Source organism: Anguilla rostrata, chromosome 5 (assembly GCF_018555375.3).
Source record: "Anguilla rostrata isolate EN2019 chromosome 5, ASM1855537v3, whole genome shotgun sequence".
NCBI classification, from domain to species: Eukaryota; Metazoa; Chordata; class Actinopteri; order Anguilliformes; family Anguillidae; genus Anguilla; species Anguilla rostrata.
The window spans coordinates 61,999,001-62,010,360 of record NC_057937.1 but is presented as its reverse complement, the minus strand read 5'-3'; the positions used below and the strand labels follow the sequence as shown (position 1 = coordinate 62,010,360).

General features: G+C 52.3%; 1 pseudogene; it reads left to right on the top strand.

Annotated features, from left to right (window-relative positions):
* The window catches only part of LOC135255880 (nuclear factor 1 B-type-like), a 116,995-nt pseudogene that overhangs the window by 72,508 nt on the left and 33,127 nt on the right, over positions 1-11,360 (top strand).

Below are 11,360 nucleotides of genomic sequence, written 5' to 3'. Positions count from 1 at the left end.
GGGGTCAGTCAAGGGGAAAAAATTCTAATACCCCCCAGAGCCCCAAAACCCCCCAGCCCCCAGAGCGTTAAACCCGAGGCACGGTGGCGGCGGAGGGAAAGTTCCGGAAAGATCCGGGAGTATTCCCTGTTGGGATTCCCGGGGCCAGGCGAGGATAACACTGAGCCCGGCAGAGTTCACATGTGTTCTGTGGGGTCACAGCAGCTGCTTCAGCTGGGAATTCAGTTTTTTATTTTGTTTTTTTTTACGTCACTGGATGGCAGCTGCTCTGCAAGGTCTGCAGGTTTAACATTTTTTTTAATAAGGGGATAAAGGACAGTAAGAGGACTCAGTCTGCAGGTTTAAGTCCAGTCCTGGAGGGCTGCAGGGTCTGCAGGTTTAACTCCAGTCCTGGAGGGCCGCAGTGTCTGCAGGTTTAACTCCAGTCCTGGAGGGCCGCAGCGTCTGCTGGTTTAACTCCAGTCCTGGAGGGCCGCAGTGTCTGCAGGTTTAACTCCAGTCCTGGAGGGCCGCAGCGTCTGCAGGTTTAACTCCAGTCCTGGAGGGCCGCAGTGTCTGCAGGTTTAACTCCAGTCCTGGAGTGTCGCAGTGTCTGCAGGTTTAACTCCAGTCCTGGAGGGCCAAAACATCTGGAATGGAGTTAAACCTGCATTACACATGCTTATTTTTAAATGCTCTTCCTCGCTTGACAGGAATTTTGTTTCTGAAGTCCCATATTTGACCGGCTGGATTATATGATTAAGAGAACAGTGACGATGCCAGTTTTGGGAAAGATCTTATTTGAAACATATTTAATCTGATATTGGCATCAGCCCGGCTCTGCTGAGAGTTTGCTCTGCCGCTGTGATCGCGCTTTTACAGTTAACATTTAGCGGACACTCTTACCCACAGTAATGCGCATAAGAGCGTTCATACAGGACTAGTGGGCAGAGCCGGTGTCTTTGGTGACTCAGCTGATGGCAGTTGTCCCGTTCTCACCTCCTCCTCTCCTGTCGTCTCTCTCTCCTCAGGTTACCTGGAGGACAGTTTCATCAAGTCCGGCGTCTTCAGCGTGTCCGAGCTGGTGCGGGTGTCTCGAAGTAAGGCCTTCCTTATTGCTCCCAGCATGCATTTCTGCAGGGAAGGGGGCGGGGCCTTCAGTCTGTCGCCGCGCAGGCCCTCGTTGGTCTATGGTTGGTCACATGACCCTGATTGGCAGTTAGGAAAGCGAAGGGGAAAGAGGTTTCCCAAAGGGCCGGTCATTGGCTTCCAGCAGAGCGTCTGAAGGGATGTAGTTTGAGTACCTCCAGGTTGTGGTGGCCTTTCGAATGTGCTGGTGAAATTCGTTCAGTCTCTGGAAGTGTGTGATTGATACCCCCCCCCCCAATAAAGCACATTTATTGTGCTGCAGCCTTTGGCATGTGTGTGTGTGTGCGTGTGCGTGTGCATGAGTGTGTGCGTTGCCTCCCAAATTGCCAAAAATATCTCTGTGGACTGTGTGCCTGCCAGAGAGGGTAGACATTGCAGCTGATTGGCCAGCTGGCTTTTGTTTTCACACTGCGGACGAACCACAGGCCACAACAGAGCAAGCTCCCTCCCCCCCCCCCTTCCCCCGACACCCCCCCTCCACCTCGCCACATGCTCACCAGCTCCAAACCAGTAATAATAATAATAATAATAATAAAAGTGAAGTTCTACAGGAGTGTTACCAGAAGGGTTTTAGTTTGAGACCCACAAGTGCCAATGTGGCATGTGACCCAGCACATGTCCGGTTAGCTGTTATCATGACGCCCGTTTTGCTATTACATGCACAAGCAGTCTTTACCCTTAACTCGCGTCATCTTGCTTTGATTGGATGGAATTCGGTGTGACAGGTTTTAGAATTTGCATCTTGGAAGCAGTGTGACATCACAATAGCAAAGTTCTTTCATTTGCATTTTGGAATTTAGCCTGCTGTGTAACATTTTGATGTATGATCAGTTTACATGCTGGATATTTTACTGAAGAAATTCAGTCTGTCTCGCTCAAGGTTGTGATTCCTCCAGGGATTCAGACCTGCAACCTTTGAGTTACAAGCCTGGTTTCCCTAACCATTATTCCACACCCCCACGCATTTGGACCTGCGTTGCGCAGTATGCACAGACAACCCTAGATGTTTGAACTTTTTTATGCGGGCCTTTATAGACGCTGAAAAGCTTCCTCACGCAAACTGAGTGCGCAGGCCTGCAAGCGACCGTGAAACAATCCCAGTCTCTCACCGCCAGCGTCAGGCTGCGGAGGTCATCGACACTCAGCGGTCCGGTTTCCCACAGGTTACGCCTGGGCGCGTCTCTGCGCAGATTTAACCAGCAATCGAGGTCGGATCAGCGATGCGTTCGGATCTACCTTCTCCCTGACGGCTCCCCCTCGAAGGCAAACAGCTGCTTTGCATACTAACTGAACGCTAATCTTCTGCTCAAACCCAGTTTAATGGTGAGATGCGTGTGGGTTAATCTCTGCTCAAACCCAGTTTAATGGTGAGCTGCGTGTGGGTTAATCTCTGCTCAAGCCCAGTTTAATGGTGAGATGCGTGTGGATTAATCTCTGCTCAAACCCAGTTTAATGGTGAGATGCGTGTGGGTTAATCTCTGCTCAAACCCAGTTTAATGGTGAGATGCGTGTGGGTTAATCTCTGCTCAGACCCAGTTTAATGGTGAGATGCGTGTGGGTTAATCTCTGCTCAAACCCAGTTTAATGGTGAGATGCGTGTGGGTTAATCTCTGCTCAGACCCAGTTTAATGGTGAGATGCGTGTGGGTTAATCTCTGCTCAAGCCCAGTTTAATGGTGAGCTGCGTGTGGGTTAATCTCTGCTCAAACCCAGTTTAATGGTGAGCTGCGTGTGGGTTAATCTCTGCTCAAACCCAGTTTAATGGTGAGATGCGTGTGGGTTAATCTCTGCTCAAACCCAGTTTAATGGTGAGATGCGTGTGGGTTAATCTCTGCTCAGACCCAGTTTAATGGTGAGCTGCGTGTGGGTTAATCTCTGCTCAAGCCCAGTTTAATGGTGAGATGCGTGTGGGTTAATCTCTGCTCAAACCCAGTTTAATGGTGAGCTGCGTGTGGGTTAATCTCTGCTCAAGCCCAGTTTAATGGTGAGCTGCGTGTGGGTTAATCTCTGCTCAAACCCAGTTTAATGGTGAGATGCGTGTGGGTTAATCTCTGCTCAAACCCAGTTTAATGGTGAGATGCGTGTGGGTTAATCTCTGCTCAAGCCCAGTTTAATGGTGAGATGCGTGTGGGTTAATCTCTGCTCAAACCCAGTTTAATGGTGAGCTGCGTGTGGGTTAATCTCTGCTCAAGCCCAGTTTAATGGTGAGCTGCGTGTGGGTTAATCTCTGCTCAAACCCAGTTTAATGGTGAGATGCGTGTGGGTTAATCTGTACCGGCTGTCGTACAGCGGGCTGGACGGTCCCACAGAATGCTTTTTTCGTTTGAGGTCCGCCTTCCCCACTCGGAACAGAAGCGCTGATCTAGAATCAGGTTTCCCCTCGTCTGCTCCTGACCTCATCCATCATGAGCGAGAAGGCAGGACTGATCCCAGATCAGCTCCTGTGCTCATCGAAGCGGAAGTGCTAATCTAGGATGCGGTCTCCTCTGCCCGTATGCTAACCTTAGCCGCCGTGAGCTAAACTCATCCTGGATCAACACTCCCATTTTCAGATTCTTTTGTTTAATTAATCAGTCAATAAATCAATCAATCAATAATTACTGAATTACTTAATTGAATTATCAGTCAATCAACCAACCAATTAATTAATCAAGTAATTGATTGGTTAATTAAATTTAGCCCGCCACTGCCACCCCTCTCCGGAGGACCATTTTGTTTTTGTTTTCCTACTTTAGTCAGAGATGTGGCTGCGCATGGTGAGCTGCTCCACATACCCATACTGCCTCCCCATTTTCAGGTGCTTATTAAGTACAGGCTGGAGTGTAATGGAGTTTGAAACCAGCAGGTGGGGGGTGTGTGTGTGTGGGGTGTGGTGGGGGGGGGGGGGGGCGGGGCGGGGGGGGTGAACCTCTGGGCGTGTGCAGGTTTTCCAGCCTGGGCTGGTTTTCCGGGACTGCTGTGGTAATGGAGTCCTACTGCTTTGTGAAAGCTGGCTTTGGGCTTTGGGGTTTGGGGGTGCAGATAGACAGATTTTGAGGTGCGGTGAGGATTTGAATCTCGACCGCTTCAGTAAATATCCAGCTGTGTAAACAGATAAGCAGATTTGTGGGCCTGTTATTCATCCTGGCTACGGCCGTCTGCCAGGCATGTAATTCTGTGAATAAATAATGCGGGTTAGCTTGCTTTTGCCCTGACACTGCCCTCTACAGGTCTGGATGACCTTGTTTTTCAGTGCTCCTCCCTACAGTTCAGGGTACTCCATATTTGTATGTTTGTTTATGATAAAAAATAAAAGCTAAATAATTTTTTCAGTTTTTACTGTAATGTTTTCAATTAAATATTTTTTGGACATTGAAGATTGTATTGCATTATATTGTATTGCATGTGGTATGTGTAACTTCTTTTCAAGTAAATATCTGTGTGTGTTTGTCTGTGTGTGTGTGCATTTGTGCGTGCGCGTGTGAATGTGTGTGCGTGTGTGTGTGCGTGTGTGCGTGTGTGCGTGCGTGTGTGCGTGTGTGTGTGTGTGTGTGTGTGTGTCTCCACAGTGCCCATCACCCAGGCAACGGGGGTGAACTTCTCCATGGCAGAAATGGCCGGCCAGCCGTACTACCACGACCTGAACTCCGGGGTCGGGCTCCACCGCTCTCTCTCCTCCCCGCCTGGCAGGTCAGTGCCACGCCCACCGCAGGGTCTGCTGGGGTCCCCCTAACCCTGGTCCCAGAGAGCTGCAGGGTCTGCTGGGGTCCCCCTAACCCTGGTCCCAGAGAGCCACAGGGTCTGCTGGGGTCCCCAGCCCTGGTCCCAGAGAGCTGCAGGGTCTGCTGGGGTCCCCAGCCCTGGTCCCAGAGAGCTGCAGGGTCTGCTGGGGTCCCCAGCCCTGGTCCCAGAGAGCTGCAGGGTCTGCTGGGGTCCCCCTAACCCTGGTCCCAGAGAGCTGCTGGGTCTGCTGGGGTCCCCCTAACCCTGGTCCTGGAGAGCCTCTGGGTCGTTTGGGGTCCACTGTTACTCTGCAGATGGATCAAAGCAGCTGTTGAACCAGTACCAGCTCCCAACAGGACCAGGGTCATGGGGTGGTTACCCCCCAGCTGTATAGATTACCCCCCAGCTGTATAGATTACCCCCCAGCAGCTGATGACTTTCAATCAGTATTTTTTCCACTTCTATCTGGTTGTTGGTGTGTTCTCTTGAGCTTGGGTTCATTGTCAGTTGCACTGCAACCCAACCATCCCGAGAAATGGATCAAAATTTTATACAACAGTTGTAAAATAATCCCTCATGCAATGTGATGGGCAGCTGTCCCATTGATTTTGCTGAATTCCCTGATCCGGCTGAATTTAGTTGAAATGAGACGGGCCGCTGGAACCCTGGTCTGAGCGGTGCGGGGCGCGGGGTAGCGACTGCGGTCGCCGTTCATTTCTCCGAAAAACCGAGCCTGTCTCTCTCTCCCTCCGTTCCCTCTCCTCCGTGCAGCAAGCGGCCCAAGACCATCGCCATCGAGGACAACATGGAGACCAGCCCGTCCGGAGACTTCTACTCCTCCCCCAACTCCCCGCAGCAGGAACTGGCACGAGCGCGACCAAGGTGGGGGGGGGGGTGGGGGGCGAGTGGGCGGGGGGGGGGGGGGCGGCGCTGGCTACACACAATCCTGAATAAATATCTGAAATACTCTGTGGGGACCTGTAAAAGCCCAATGAAAGGATGATTTCGTGAGCGTGGCGGTGAGCTCGGTTCCTGGGTCTGCCGCTTTTGATTGGTTTGGGGTGAAGGCGACCTCAGGTTCACCCGCGGTTTATAGGTGTCCCGGCAAAACTGTTCAAATTCCTACCGCTCGCTTGGAAGGTCCAGCGCTGCCCTGAAAGTTGCTGCGAAGGTTCTTTCCAGAACATTTGGAAACCCCCCTCTGCTCCCCCCCTAAGGGAATTGGGAGGGGGTTTACAAAACATAAACATAACTGTGGCAACAGTACTTTAACCCTTAAGCCACCGGCATGATTCCTGAAGAATACTGAGAGTTTTTTTTTTTTTTTAAAGCGTCTGTTTTCACCAGTATTCAGACATTCTTCATGCTATAAGAACAGTGTGGCGAGATGGTGATTTATATATGTATATAATTTGGGGAGATGTGCAGTGCAGTTCGCAGGGCAGCCATCTTTGAACCCATCTACGAGTCTCCTGCCTAACATGGGGGGGTCGAGGGTTTGATTCCCCTCCACGGGCCCGTCTGTTCTGTGACCCCCTCCCCCCCGTCAGAGGGAGGGCAGACTGTCTATTGTCGTTTAAAAAAAAAGAAATGTTGAGTGTATGTTTTGGTTTAGTAACACATTTGGAGAAATTCTCTAGGACCTGACTCTGGGGTGTTTTCTCGAACGTTGGCGGTGTGTAAATATTTAAAGCACCTCAAGTGGCTGCGTGACCCAGCCGTGGTGCTAAAGCCGCTTCCTCTGCTCTCCGAAAACCCAAACAGAGGCGCTCGGAGAGCAGCCCGGGACGTCCCGTCAATGGAAGAGCTTCACCTCAGTTAAACCGCTCAGAGTGAGCCGGAGCTGGAGAGGCGTTAAAGTTTAGTTTTCCTGAGCGGGGAGAATAGTGCTGATCAGCAGGTGATGATGTGCTCCAGAGGACGAGTTGTAAATGTCCATTAAGACCCCCCCCCCACCCCCCTTCAAGGTGTCCTTGAAGCCTGAGGGAACTGCTCTGTGCTTTCAGTTGATTACTCTGCTGCCCGCCTGTGCCCCCTCTCTCTACACCCCGCCTGTGCCCCCTCCCTCTGCACCCGTGAGCCCCCTCCCCATCTCTTAGCACACAGGGTTCACATGGTACTGAGGACAATGTCTGTGTTTCCTCAGATAGCCCCGTTCTGCTACCCTGTTCCTACTAGAGATCATACTGCGTGTGCATGATCCGCTTCTGGCTGCAAGACTGCATGAAATGTGTGATCAGATGGCACGCACAGTTTACACCTCAGTCTTGGTGTTTAACTCACAGTTTACACCTCAGTCTTGGTGTTTAACTCACAGTTTACACCTCAGTCTTGGTGTTTAACTCACAGTTTACACCTCAGTCTTGGTGTTTTACTCACAGTTTACACCTCAGTCTTGGTGTTTAACTCACAGTTTACACCTCAGTCTTGGTGTTTTATTCACAGATTACACCTCAGTTTTGGTGTTTTACTCTCAGATTACACCTCAGTCTTGGTGTTTTACTCACAGATTACACACCAATCTTGGTGTTTTACTCACAGATTACACCTCAGTCTTGGTGTTTTACTCTCAGATTACACCTCAGTCTTGGTGTTTTACTCACAGATTACACCTCAGTCTTGGTGTTTAACTCACAGATTACACCTCAGTCTTAGTTTTTTACTCACAGATTACACCTCAGTCTTGGTGTTTTACTCTCAGATTACACCTCAGTCTTGGTGATTAGCTCACAGATTACACATCAGTCTTGGTGTTTTACTCACAGATTACACCTCAGACTTGGTGTTTTACTCACAGATTACCCCTCAGTCTTGGTGATTAGCTCACAGATTACACATCAGTCTTGGTGTTTTACTCACAGATTACACCTCAGTCTTGGTGTTTTACTCACAGATTACACCTCAGTCTTGGTGTTTTACTCTCAGATTACACCTCAGCCTTGGTGATTAGCTCACAGAGCAGATCGCTCAGATGACAGACTGTGTAGGGTGTGTATTCAATGGGCTGGGATGAGCAGGGTGAGGGTTTTGATGATGTAACTGTGGAGTGGCTCGGGGGGGGGGGGGGCCAGGTTGGGGGGGGGGGGGTGGTGGAACAGGTGTGCCACACAGACAGGTGTCGGCGGTGCCTGTTTGAACCGGGCCTCTCCAGGCAGCGTCCCGCTCTCCCGACAGCTGGCCAGCCAGTTGGTGGGTCACATGACCTGGGTCCCCGGAGAGCGATCGCTGACAGGCTGCTCGGAGGCAGGCGTGGGGGAGGGGCGGGCGGGGGGGGTTGCAGTTGCACGGTTCCTTTGACGGCGGTGGGGGGGCATGTGGGGGTGGGGTTGGGGGGGTGGGGGGGGGGGGGGAAACGGCTGCAACAGAAGTCTCGCACGACACGACATGACCCGGCCACTTTTAATTAAGCGGCAGCGAACGTGTCGCTCCGCTTCTCCCCCGCGCTGGGGGCTGGGGGCGGGGAAAACCTGCCCTGGGGCTCCACTGAGGGGGCGGGGCGGGGGGGGGAGGGGGGTACAGGCTGGTACAGAATGTTCCCACAGTGTCATTTTTTCACTCGTTCTTAACGAGCGCTGAAACGGCTGCTACCCTTCCTCCTCCCCCCCCCCCCCCCCAAATACTGCCCTGCTGACACAGCAGCTCGGTGATGTCATCGTTTAAACGCTGCGGGCGAGGGGGGGGTGGGGGGAGAGGGGGGGGGCCGGGGTAAGAGAAAGGAGAGGCTGTTCCTGAGAAAGTTTGTTTTGTTAAAGAAAACATTAGAGAGAAAATGGGAAAAATATTAATTCCATATGAGGCCGTAGCAGGAAGCGCCCCCCCCCCCCCCCCCCTGGCTCGCTCTCCACCTGCCTCCAACTGTCCTCCATAACTGCAGTGGGGTGAACTTACAGATCGTGCCGAGACTTTTAAGCATGGACTATCTGCCTAGCACCAGGGCGTTCGTGCTTGCTCTTTCTCCTGCCGGCTCCTCTTCTCTCCTCTCTTCTCTCTTCTCTCTCTCTCTCCTCTCTCTCTCTCTCTCTCTCTCTCTCTCTTCTCTCTTCTCCCCCTCTCCTTTCCTCCCTCCCTCCTCCTTCCTCTCCTCTCTCTCTCCTCTCCCTCTCCTCCTCTCCCCTGCACCGCTCCCCCCCCCCCCACTCCCGCTGAAGGCTGGGGTCCCTGGCGTTGTTGCATGCTTGGCACGCTGCAGTGTGCTTTGCTTGGGAAAGCCAGGATAACAAACAGCTGTTTGCAATGAAGAAATATCGGCTTTGGGGATTTTGCCCTGCTGCGTTTCTGAAATGTGGCTCCTCACTCCTCTCCCAGCCAGAGCTCTGCTTTAAACGCTGAAACACTCTCATACGCTCAACTTCTTTTCTTTGTAAAGGTATTTAATTGCTGACTGTTCTATAGCAATAAGTGTAGGTGTAAAACTAACGTGAATTCATTAAGAACAAATTGAAGCTGTTATTTGGTTGGGCGGCACGGTGGTGCAGTGGGCAGCACGGTCTCCTCACAGCAAGAAGGTCGTGGGTTCGAATCTCAGCTTGGGGCCTTTCTGTGTGGAGTTTGCATGTTCTCCCCGTGTCCGTGTGGGTTTCCTCCAGGTACTCCGGTTTCCTCCCACAGTCCAAAGACATGCAAGTAGGCTAATTGGAGACTAAATTGCCCATAGGTATGAGTGTGTGAGCGAATGGTGTGTGTGCCCTGAGATGGATTGGTGGCCTGTCCAGGGTGTATTCCTGCCTCTTGCCCAGTGCATGCTGGGATAGCCTCCAGTACCCCCCGCGACCCTGCTCAGGATAAGCGGTATTGATAAGGCCGGATGGATGTTATTTGGTTTTTAATCAGTGGGTGTAAAACAGATTTAATTGAGGCTGTTATTTGTTTTTGATCATAATTGTGAAGTCTTAATTTTTAGCAGTCGCTAATGCTCGTGTCTCAGTGTGCAGCTGCTATCAGCTCAGAAAACATCCCTTACTGTCCCACAGGGGGATGAGTTCACATCTCTCTCTGCAACGCAGTGTGTGTGTGTGAGAGTGTGTGTGCATGTGCGTGTGTGTGTGTGTGTGTGTGTGTGTTTCTGTGTGTTTTTGTGGGGGTGTGTGTGTGTGTGTGTGTGCGCGCATGCGTGTATGTGTTTCTGTGTGTATGTTTGTATGCGTGCGTGTGTGTTTCTGTGGGTGTGTGTGTGTATGTTTGTGTGTGTGCGTGTGTGTGTGAATGTGCGCATGCGTGTGTGTGCGTGTGTGTGTGTGCGTGCGTGGGTGTGTGTGCGTGCGCGTATGTGTGTGTGTGTTGTGTGTGTGTGTGTGTGTGTGTGTGTGTGTGTGTGTGCGTGCGCGTATGTGTGTGTGTGTGTGTGTGTGTGTGCGCGTATGTGTGTGTGTGTATGTGCACGCGTGTGTGTGTGTGTGTCTGTGTGTCGTGTGTGTGTGTGGTGTGTGGTGTGGTGTGCGTGTGTGTGTGTGGCATGCGTATGTGTGTGTGTGTGTGTGTGTGTGTGTGCGTGCGCGTGGTGTGTGTGTGCGTGGTGGTGTGTGTGTGCTAGTGTGTGTGTGCGTGTGCGTGTGGTGTGTGTGTGTGTGGTGCGTGGTGCGTGCGGTGTGTGTGTGTGGTGTGGTGTGTGTGCGTCGCTATGTGTGTGCGTTGTTGTGTGTGTGTGTGTGTGTGTGTGTGTGTGTGTGTGTGTGTGCGTGCAGAGTCTCTCTGTGTATCGGCTCAGGAGAGGCTTTCTCTCTGTTCAGTGTGCATCAGCGATGGGAAAGAAAGCAAAGTCTGGACATCTGAAAATGTTTTACTGACGCGGAGATGTGTGACACCGCCAGAGCTATGCGCTGCGCGAGAGACAGACACACTGCCTCACACGCACCATTACCTCCTGTCAGTTCAGGATTTTTTTTTATCTCCCCCCCCAAACCACCCTTTTTTTGTTCTTCCTCTTGGCAGACGAGCCTAATCTCCAGAACGATCTGTAAGCAGACCTGCTCCCTCTGCCCCGTGTTGGGTTGGGCTGCTCCCTCTGCCCCGTGTTGGGCTGGGCTTTCCCCAGCCCTTTGCTGTCTCCTCTGCCCCGTGTTGGTCTGCTTGGGGGCTGCTCCCGCCTCTGGGCTGCTCCCCTGCCCGTGTTGGGTTGGGCTGCTCCCCCAGCCCCGTGTTGGGCTGGGCTGCTCCCTCTGCCCCGTGTTGGGCTGGGCTGCTCCCTCTGCCCCGTGTTGGGCTGGGCTGTTCCCCCAGCCCCGTGTTGGGCTGGGCTGCTCCCTCTGCCCCGTGTTGGGCTGGGCTGCTCCCTCTGCCCCGTGTTGGGCTGGGCTGGCAGCTGCTGATCCTGTCTGCTGGTCGTTTGTGACCACAGATCAGCAAAGCGGGGGGACCAGCACTGCTGTTCTGTTAGCTTCTCCTTGCAGGCAACTGGCTCTTCACTGTCAACTTGAGATGATCCCTCAGTTGGACAGAGCCCCCCCCCCTGTGTCTCAGTTTCTAAACATGTTACCCATATCCAGTTACCGTCATAGGGTTATCCTCATACAGCTGTGTAATTCATGGAGCTGC